This window comes from Condylura cristata, unplaced genomic scaffold (assembly GCF_000260355.1).
Source record: "Condylura cristata isolate star-nosed mole 26May11 unplaced genomic scaffold, ConCri1.0 scaffold00015, whole genome shotgun sequence".
Lineage (NCBI taxonomy): Eukaryota > Metazoa > Chordata > Mammalia > Eulipotyphla > Talpidae > Condylura > Condylura cristata.
In genome coordinates this window covers 26,401,193-26,411,922 of record NW_004567116.1, presented here as the reverse complement: position 1 = coordinate 26,411,922, position 10,730 = coordinate 26,401,193, and the positions used below count along the sequence as shown (strand labels likewise).

The 10,730-nt window shown below is 43.3% G+C and overlaps 1 pseudogene; it reads right to left on the bottom strand.

The window, feature by feature from the left end:
• Positions 1-3,904: 3,904 nt before the first annotated feature.
• LOC101624494 lies at positions 3,905-9,692 on the bottom strand (annotated as a pseudogene).
• Between the last annotated feature and the right edge of the window lie 1,038 nt (positions 9,693-10,730).

Here is a 10,730-nt window from a genome sequence, read left to right as displayed (position 1 = left end):
TTGGGACTCAAGATGAGAACTTTGCAAGCCATTTGAACAAGTCTGGGTTAATAGCAGTTTAGATCTGGGAGCAATGCCTGCATTTACTTTCATCCTTAAATTTATGTGAGAAAGATCATTCCCTCCATGACAAAAGATATGAGAAAATGGGATCAAGGGTAGAATGTGAAGAGATGTTTCACAGGGAAGATATAGAGTTGGGTTGCTCTGTTCAGATTTCCCACACTTGGAGCCTCTGGTACCCAAAGTTTCTAAAAGGAGCTTCACATATATATATTTACTTCTTACTTAGGAAACACCTGGAATAGAGCCCCTACATGGATAAAAATGACGGTAGGATCTTTGAGTAAAACCATAAGTGGTTCTAGGTAGAACAGCTTTTGATATATCGCCCCACCTTTTTCTCATTCTTCTGGCTAGAGGGGGAGACTTGATCTACCATGATTCTTTCTGCAATTGAGTGATACCAGCGGTCATTTTTCTGTCTCTAAAATGGGAGTTGTGTACAAGAACTGGAGTGGGAACTAGTCATTTGGTCTACTAGTGAAGCTTATCAAGATACTGGGCAGGGCTTGTGATTTCCTGTGCAGAGTGTGTGAGCATATCAGCAGCTCTTTGGGACATGATCCTTCACTCATATGTTTCCCTTTTCACACAGCAGACCCTCTGAGCAACCGCCCCCATCTTCCAGAAAGGTGCTATTTTGGAGCTAACATGAACAATGTGTGCCTGGTGAGCAAGCTGAGCTTGTGTTGTGAAGTTTTATCATTAAAGGAAAAGAATGTTTTAGGGTAAGTAAGTTTGCTATGGCTCAACCCCACTTTTAAAATCTGGTTTCCTTGTCACCGCAGTAATGCTTTTGCCATGAATATAAATTCTTTCAAATGATAGGGAATTGTACAGAAGGGGACAGTCTCCCTAAATTCCATTCTCCAGAGACTACCAAGTGTCACACCTTCCCTCCTTATTTCTTACGAGTTTTAAAGAGTGAACCTATGTGTTTAAATTTTTCAGCATTAACTTAAGTGGACCAAATGACTTCATTAAGATTCCAGAGCACCCATCACAGAAATAGAACAAAGAGTCTTGCAGTTCCTTTTGCAATTTATTTGGAACTATAAAGACCATGAATAGCAAAAACAGTCCTGAGGAGGGATAAAGGAGATATCATGTTCTCTAACTTCAAATTATTCTACAAAGTGATGGTAATTAAAACAGCTTGATACTAAAGATACAAAAACACTGATTGAAAAAGATACTTGTACCCCCATGTTTATTGCTGCTTTATTTACAATTGGAAAAACATGGAAATAGCCCAAATGCCCAAAAGTAGATGACTGGATTAGAAAGATGTGGTACATATATACAATGGAATATTACTCAGCAACCAAAAAAGAGAAACACATGTCTTTTGCAGCAACTTGGATGGAGCTGGAAAAGATCATGCTTAGTGAGATAAGCCAGAAAGAGAAAGAAAAATACCGGATGGTTTCACTCATAGCAGGAGTATAATGGACCAGGCGAGAAAATAACAAAAATAATGAACAACCATATACCAGAGACATTTTGTGGGGGCGGAGTGGGGGATGGGATCAAAAATGGGGAGGGGAAGGGAGGGAAATGCATGGGACTATGGTGGTGGCACAGGGGTGATTTGGTGATGGGAAACCCGCGGGGATTACAATCGAGATGGGAAAAAAAAATGTGCAAAATGATGTAAAAATAAACTATGTAATAATAATAAAAAAAAAAGCTTGATACTGATATAAATTTCAGGAGCCCAGAAATAAAAACACACACAGATGGATGACATATTATGACAAAGGAGTCAAAGGCATACAATGGAGTACGGAAATTCTCTTCCATAAATGGTGTTGGGAAACCTGGACTGCCACACCCAAAGAATAAAACTAGATCACTATCTAAAACCATACATAAAAACTAATTCAAAATGGATTAAAGACTTGAATATCATCCATGAAAGAAAATAAAAATACATGGGGGGAAATGGTGATATGCTCCTTGACCTTAGCCTTAGACGCTTAGACACTAGCCTTTTGATCCCCATGGTAAGGGGGTCAAAAGCAAAACAACAAATGGAACTATACCAAACTAAAAAACTTCTGTACAAAGAAAAAAGCATACATCAAAAGAAAATGACATTCTACTCAACGGGAAAAGATATTGGATCATTTGACTGGCAAGGTGTTAACAACCAAAATATAGAAAAGATTAATAAAATTCAACAACAAAAACCCAACCTGATTAAATAGTGAGAGTCTAGCAAGAATGATGGCAGATTGAAAACACCAGGTTGGCATTCTCCCCTTTTTTAATAACCATGTTAACCTAAAGATAAAAACTCCAGAATAATGAACAGGTGACCACTGTATGCATCAAGAGCAATAGCATGGTGAGAAAGAGTTGGAAAAAGTGCTTGCTGTGATACAAGGGAGAAAACCAGTCATAATTCTGGAAATTATAACTAGTTAAAAATTTTCCCAAAAACAAAAGTCCTGGGCTTGACAGCTTTACAAGCAAAATTTGCCAAGCTTCTGAAGAAGACTTCATGCCCAAGTCCAAATGATTGAGTGCAGACTATGTATTATCTGTACCCCTCCAAATAGCCTTAGGAGGCAAGTACTGCTGTCTTGCATATAAGGAAAAGGGGAGCATAAGCAGGTCGAATGATATGATTCAGACCTCATGCCCCAAAATGGTAGAGTTTGGATTTGAATCCACATGTCTGGGTCCAAGTCCTCATCCTTCACCAGTCCTAAAGCCTCACCACCAGGGTGATGTGGCTAATATACATGCCGAGGGGTGAAGGGAGGAAGCAAGTAACTCTCAGGGATATCTAAAATGGAAATGCAATTGTGGGTTTTAATAACTAGAATTTACAGCTTTTGTATAAAATGGAAGTTAGACCCATTAACTATGGAACAAAGAGCTAGCTAGTGTACAGCCCAGAAGATCCCAGGAGCTAGGGTGACTGTTGTTGCCTCTGAAATGGTCCAAACAACCCAGACTGCCCTGCGCTTGCACAGGGAAGGAATATCAAGTGCGAAGAAGAGGCCAGAGCTCTGGGCTGCAGTTAGCATCATCTCATCCATCTCATATTTTCTTCACTTTGTGTTTTTTCCTCGCGTCTGCAGTCCTGATTGATCTGATGAAGAGATGGAGGATACGTACACACTAGATCACTCCCTATCAGAGCACACTGCTTTCCATTTAGGAACTGAAGAAAGTTTGCAGTTCTAATGGTTAAATGTGTGCCTTTTGTTTCTTTTGTCTGCCTGATTAAACTCAAAGCTCAGTACTGTCAACCCTCATGCGAATTTATTTTTGTGGATGTTGTTTCCTGTTGTATCTCCACCATCTACCTTAGAGACCACCTATTATAATATCCTTAGGTAACACAGCAATTCCTTGATTCAATCGTCAACTGATTTATTCAGTCCACAGATATGAAACTCGAGCAATAGTTTAAGTCTTGCCAAATTAAAGATGACTACTCTTTGGGTATGGATTTAAAATTAATCTGCTTAATGTTATTGAGACAGATTGATCTAAAAAGGTAAGATATAATATTCTTTTACTACAGTGACCAGACAATTTCCTTCACCTCTGCTGAAGGATGATTCTTCAAATGTAGGAATATTTTGGACCCAGAGTGGGCAACGCTGGGATTAAGGTGAAGACCCTGGATCAGACCACCCTAGAGAGGCTGTCTCAGTTTTTTTTTTTTTTTAACTACCTCACTCCATCCTCACCAGGAGCAGGAATATCTTAACTGTTTTAATGTCAGGAAATGGAGATAAGAGAAGTTTAGAAAACCTTCCAAACTGAAAGGGACAAGCTGGTTCTCAAAGCCACATCTGTGTGACTGACGCTGCACCATCAGTCAGGACACCTGGCTGCTTCCCGACATCTCCAGGGTCTCCTGGGGAAGGCTGCCTTTATGGGCATCCATGCCAGGAACGTCCAGCAAAGCCCTCTGGGGAACCAGCTTAAGGATCTGCTGCCTTGGGTCCACTGCGCCTAAAGGAAAAGAGTCGACCAAGAAATTAAAAGGGTTGGTGCAGCTGTTGACACAAGACAAGATGTGTGCTACCTGGTAAAATTCAACTCATATTGAATCCAGAATAAAAGGAACAAGTCAACGCCCCTAGTAAGGCCACACAGGAGGAAGACCAGCACTGTGAGGCCGATAGTCATTCACAACCTGGTCACACATAACTGCTGGGAGCCACATAGCAATCTGAGCCAGGCTGGACCCAGGGGGACCACAAATAAGAACTGGTATGGAGAAGTCGAATAGCGGACACAAGTCGTGGTCAAGATTCCAAAAAAGAAAGCCAGAGAACTGCCTTTTCAGGGCTAATTTCTTTTCATCTTCCTTTTTTTTTTGGCATACTAAAAAAAAAAAAAAAAAAAAAGTAGTGCTTTTTTTTTCTCACATTGTTGCTTATTTTTATACAATATATGATTTCTCTCTTAAACTACTTAAGACCCCAGTGAGTAAGGACTTTCTCATGTGCAGGTTAAGGACATGGCAGCGCTCGGAAGAGTGACACATGCTAGGTCTGATGCAGACGGTGGTGGCACCTGGGTCTGGGCCCACAGGTCTGTGGCAGTTCTGCCCTCAGCCAGCCCCGCAGCCCCACTGCCCGGGGGAGCGTCAGCTATTCACGGAGAGGCGGAGAAAGAGCCAGAGAAAGAGCCAGTAAAGCTCCTACAAATCCCCAGCGAAATATAAAAATGTGGCATTTTTAGAAGGGCGGAAGCAAAGTTCACACTAAGGAAGAAGGAATCAAATCAGGAGAAAAGGGGATTGAGTGGAAGCAACCAGGGGCAAGACTCAAAAGCATGAGCCCTTCCTTTCCAGCCCAGAAAGGACAGTTGTCACTCCAGGCCCAGGGGACTCAGGGTGGCTCCCCCTGTTGGGAGGAGGACAGGATCCTAGTCCTGTACGTGCTTGGTTTCTGTGGTCCTGGTGGTGGGGCAAGGAGCCCGGGCAGAAGCCCAGCCTCTGCAGCCCTCTATTGGGGCTCTCTCCTCTTTCCATTTATGGAACTGATCATAAACTGCAGTGTGAGTTTATGGGTTTCTTCTCCCCCACCCCCACAAAAAAAAAAAAAACCCTCTATATCACGGTTTTTTGCTGTTGCTGACAATTGTAGTTGTAAAGCACTGTCCTTTCGAGCCCCCTATGCAAGACCCAGAAAGGAGCTGAGGTTAAGGAGAACGAAAGGTTTTGTAACATGTTGGTATGAAGAGCAGACTCAGGGCCAGCTCGAATCCTGGAACCCCACATGGGGCTCGCTTAGGGCTTCCCATTGTCCCCTGCAACATTGTGGGAGTAATTCCCAGGAGAAAAAAAATCACATCTTGAGATAGATTCTGAGGGAGTACCAAAGGTAGTTGCCTCCAACAGCTATTCTTCTTTTCTCAAAACAGTCATTCTGAGGGTGTTGAGCAGAAAAAGGACCCTGTTTTCCAACCTTCCTTGATGCTGGATAACAACACGTGACCAGGTTCTGCCAAGGGAGGGGAGCAGTCTGAGGCACTGACCCCTGCCCCCTCTTCCCCTGGGCAGGCATGCTGATGTGTGGGGGCTATATAGGACCATGAGGGTGAAGTCACCTTCTGGAGAGGGGATCAGCAAATTAGAAATGTCCTGGTGTCTTTCTGGTGACCTCAGTTTTATCCAAGTAACTTCTCTCGTATAAGTCACTGTTGTAAAGAATTTCTGTATTCATCAGCCACTTCATAACATGTAAAATCATAAACAACTGGGTGTCTCTACCACTAAAAACAATCCACTTCAAGTCTATTATGATACCAGTAGGAGATTTTCTGAAGCAGTGATGGTAGAGAGGTCCCAATAAGCCGTCGACAACACGCTGAGATAGAATGAAAAACTGATCCCGTTAGTGGAGAGAAGGTCCCAGGAACACCGATTGTGAAGCTGCTATAAAAACAGAGATCTAAAAAAAAAAAGAACAGCAAGATCTACACTTGATATAAAACTTCATTTTCATCTTTTCCTCCCTGTGTCTGGGGAGGAGACTTCAGAGTGTCTCATGGATGAGACCTCTGGCTCCTGGCTTTCAGAGACACAGACAGTGACCGCAGCAGGCGGCAGGAAAGACAAATTTGGGGTTTTGACTTCCTGGCCCTCTCGCTGCGAGGCTGGCAGGCCCCATGGTTCTCCACCTAAGGGCATAACCCCTTTGGGTGGTCCCCTCCACAGCCACAGCTGCAGCCACAGCCACAGCCATTCCTGAGTTCTGGCAACTTCTCTTCCCCTGGTGTTCCAAGCTCAGTGATGTCAGTCCTCCCTGTTATCACTTTCCTTATGGGTTTTGATCACTGTCTCATGTAACATTCCCTAAATTTGCCCATCTTGGTGAAACGTCCCTGAATTAAACTATTCTCCATCATCACTTTTAGGTCATCTATTTTCTGCTAAGATCCTAAGAGATCCAGAGAGAAGGAAAAAATTAAAAAGCAAGTGAATTGAAGAAGTTAATAGCACTTTAGCTCTGAGATCCATGCATGTGATATGTATGTTCTTGATCCATACGCTCTTGCTCTCTAGATTTGGAGAGCAGCACATTCCCACCATGACAGTTAACTTGGGGTGTTGAGGGTGGAGAGGAGATTGAGCTCAAAAAGAAGGAAGTGTGTCATTTACCAGTCACATCATTCACGAATGAGACTGCCAGCACAAAGTTTTGTCAGGAAGAGCTGACACTTTTCTCCTGTCTTTTCCTGCTGGAGTCCCTGAGTCTTTCTAAATAATCCATCTCCAGGTGGAGTGGGGTATATGTACACTAAACATTACAATCCAGTTGTGGCTTTGAAAAGAAATGATTGCTAAACATAACCTTCCTTCTACTTCTGCTGAGGCGACAAACAGCCCTGAGTTGAAAGGAAGAGCTTCCTGCAATGACAGCTGCTAGAAGACAATTCTCTGCTCTGGGGAGCAGCCTGCAGGAACAGAAGGAGCGTGGAACCTGGTGCTGGAGGGAAGGTGATGAAGATGCCCGCCAGCTCCTGGGACTTTTTGTACGGGGACCTGCTGGCAAATCAGACTGGGGAGTCATTTGAGTCATGACCCTCGGGGGATGTCTTCAACATTTGTCAGGCACTTCTGCTATCTCTCAGCCTCTCCCCAAACTCATTCCTTCTGGTGCCTTCCTGCAAGTGATTGTTGCTGGGGAGCCATTGGCTGCTGTGTTCCTAGCAGCAGTGCCAGGCAATTTGAGCCCGCACTGGGAGGGTTTATAATGAGATAAAGCTCTCAAGATGCTCCATGGCCTGTCCGACTTTGCCATAGTAGTGATATATGCAGGCTTATAACCTCTTTACGATTGACATAGAAGGATATTGATGAAATGAGAAAAGTCTTCCTGAATCCTGTTCTTCAGAGGCAACTTGTTTCCATTTTTCTTGTAAGCATAGCTTGCTATTTGTTATTTTTTCAGTATCAACAACAGGATCAATGCCTCCTCATATAAGATGACAAAGTTTAAGGTATGGCATAGAATAGGGAACTATTAGTCTGGGGATTTTAAATAGCCAAAATGAAGATGTTAAGATTCTTAAGAGCAGCTAATATGCATTATTAGATGGACACTGTAAACAGAAAGATGGAAACTCTAAACAGAGGAAATGTGAATTAAAAACATTGAACTGAAATGAAGAAGGCCTTTGATGAGCTCATCAGGAGACTACATGCTGTCTCTGACAGAATCAGTGAATCTCAAGATAATGTTTGTAGAAATATCTCACACTGAAAAGGAGAAAACAAAAAAGATAATGAAAAGTACAATAGAATGTTTAACACTGAGAGTGAACCCTAACACAAGCTGTGCATTTCAGCTGATAATAAAGCATTTGTTTGTCAAATTTAATGAATTTGCTCCTAAAGTAAGATGTTTGTAGTAAGAGGAACTGGGAAAAGCATGAGGGAACAGGGAATATCACTGAGTCCTCTGTCCTCTCTGTACGATTTTTCTAAAATCTAAAAAGTTATCAACAGTGTACAATCTATTAAAAACAAATAGTCCTCGGTGATGGGAAACCCATCACCCGGGGAATACAATTGAGATGAAAAAAAATGTACAAAATGATGTAAAAATAAACTATTATATTTAAAAAAAAAAAGAATAGTCAAACCACCACCTGGATAAATATTTATAATATACCCAGCCACTAAAGGAGTCCTATTCAGTATATATAAAAACGCTCAGAAGAAGTAATGAAAAGAGAAAGCAATAAAACAGAAAAAATTAAATACAATAGTAAGTAGAAATATTGTGGTGATCATTTGCAATATATATAAAAATATTGGAACTCTTGTGTTTTGGAAAAAATAATCTTGTATATCAATTACTCATCGATAAAACATAATTAAAGTGGAAAAAACACAATGAGCTCTCATTTCACACTCATTAGAATGACTCGGCTTCAAAAGACTGACCATCGCATGCTGCTGGTGTGGAGGTGGGCCGTGCGTGAAACAGCTGGGACCTTCAGACATTGCTGGTGGGAATATGAAATAGCACAGCCACTTTATTTATTTACTATCTTTATAATTTTTTATTGCAGTAACATTGATTTATAATTGTACCTAAATTGCAGATGTGCATCATTATAAATCAGCCTCTGTATAAGCTATATTCTGATTACCAACAAAAGAGTTGGGCAGTTTCTCATAAAACTAAACATATATCTTCCTTCCTTTATCAGTTAAACTTTGGGTTATGTGTTGTTTTTTTTTTTAAAGATTTATTTATTTATGCATACAGAACTGGGGTACAGCTCTGTAGTGCAAAGGTGGTGAGAGGATTCACTAGAGACAGAGTGGGGGGCAGAGCAGGCAAAGTACACTGCTGAGGGGAGCAGCAGGTGGGTCAGGAGAGGTCTGCTATGCCACGTGGTCACCTCCGGGGCAGGGATTGAGCTCATCCTGAAGTGGCTTTAGCTTCTTCTTCTTTTTTTTTTTTTCTGCTCCATGAGAATGGGATTTTAATTTTTTTTATAATATTTTATTTTTACATCATTTTGTACATTTTTTTTTCACTTCAATTGTAATCCCCGGGGGTTTCCCATCACTGAGTCACCCGTGTGCCATCACCATAGTCCCGTGCACTTCCCTCTCCACCCCTCCACCCCCCCAACCCCCCATTTTTAGCTTTAGCTTCTTAATGCTGTGCTTTAACCCGCTGTGCCACCAGGGAGGACCCCAGAGTAATTCTCAATTAGGAAGCTACAGTAGCTCCCTTCCAGGGTGCTCAGCAGCAAGGACAGGGCCCAGATCAGGGCACACACGACAGCTGACAGGTGTCTGGGCGGTGCCAGCAGTGCCAGATGGGGCACAGGACAGACAGGCAGTGCTCGGTGCTGATGGTGCTGAGAATACCCAGGCTGGTGATGTACACAAAGGTCACGGCAATGATGAGGACTCCGGGAAGGAGGAAATGGACCGAGAACAGGTGATCAGTATGTTTCTGAGTAAGCCAGCTAGAGGAAGAGACAGAGGAAGTTGGCGCCTGCCACTTTAAGGACGTAGGTGAATGTTCCTGTGAGTGTGGAAGCCCAGGAGCTAGAGCACAGTGGTTTCCTGCCAGCCCAACCAGAGTGATGATGAAGTCCAGGAAGACCAGGACCAGGGTCTTCATGCCTATCGTTTGAGGAAAGCCCTGGCAGCTTTCATTGATTGCTGTGAGTGTGGCCTCTGCCTAGCAACAGGTGGGTCCCTGCTCAGAAAGCTTCTGCTGGTGGCCCTGGGAACACAGGCAAAAGACCTGAGCACCTGCTGGGTGAGCGTCCATTCCCACAGACACCCTGCAACTTGTTACGAGGAAGAGAGAAGCCTGCAGAGGTTAAGTAAGGCAACCACAGCTCTGGGGTTGAGGTGTCCTCACAGGGATAGGAAGTTGGAAGTTATAGGCATGATCTGTGGACATCTCAGTAACTGAGAGCAGCATACTCATGGATACATGTTTATAACATATATACCACCCATGGCGAGTGTGTGACATTATTTCAGAGAGCGCAGAAGATGGAGATACAACCAACCAACCAAAGGAGAAAAATGACATGTTGATTCAATTATACACAAAGTCCAGTAATCAGTGGTGAAGGACTATAAGAAGACATGGGCGTCTCCACTTGCCATCAGTCTGTTTGTGTCCTGTCCATCCTCCTGAATCCCCAGGGACACATCTCTGTGCCTCAGGAGTGGCTCCCTCTCCCTCTGGCTCCTCCATGTTTTCAGTCGAAGGGAGACACTGAGGGGGAGGAGAGATTCTTGGGGTTTTAGCTTCCTGGCTCTCTCCCTGCCTGGCTCTCTCCTAGTGACTGTGTTACTCTACCTCAGGGCATGGCCCCATCTGATGGTGCCTTCCTACAGCCACAGTGGAAACCACAGCTAAAACAGAGCCCTCCCTGGGTTCTGGTGACTTCTCTTTACACTTCAGACCTAGCAATGGCTCCCTGTCATGGCTAGTCTTTTGTGGCTTCAACATCTTTCCCTCCCTAGTCCTACCTAATCCTATCTTGCATGATTTAATGTAAAAAGGTCAGGTGAGCCAGAACTTGGAAGGTCTGATATTTACCCCAGAGAGCTCATGTTGGCTGGTGAGTGGATTCTTGCATGGGCTCACAGCTGGCAGTGAAATGCTGCAGGCTGGCCAGTCCTTGCTGTGAGGGAGGCT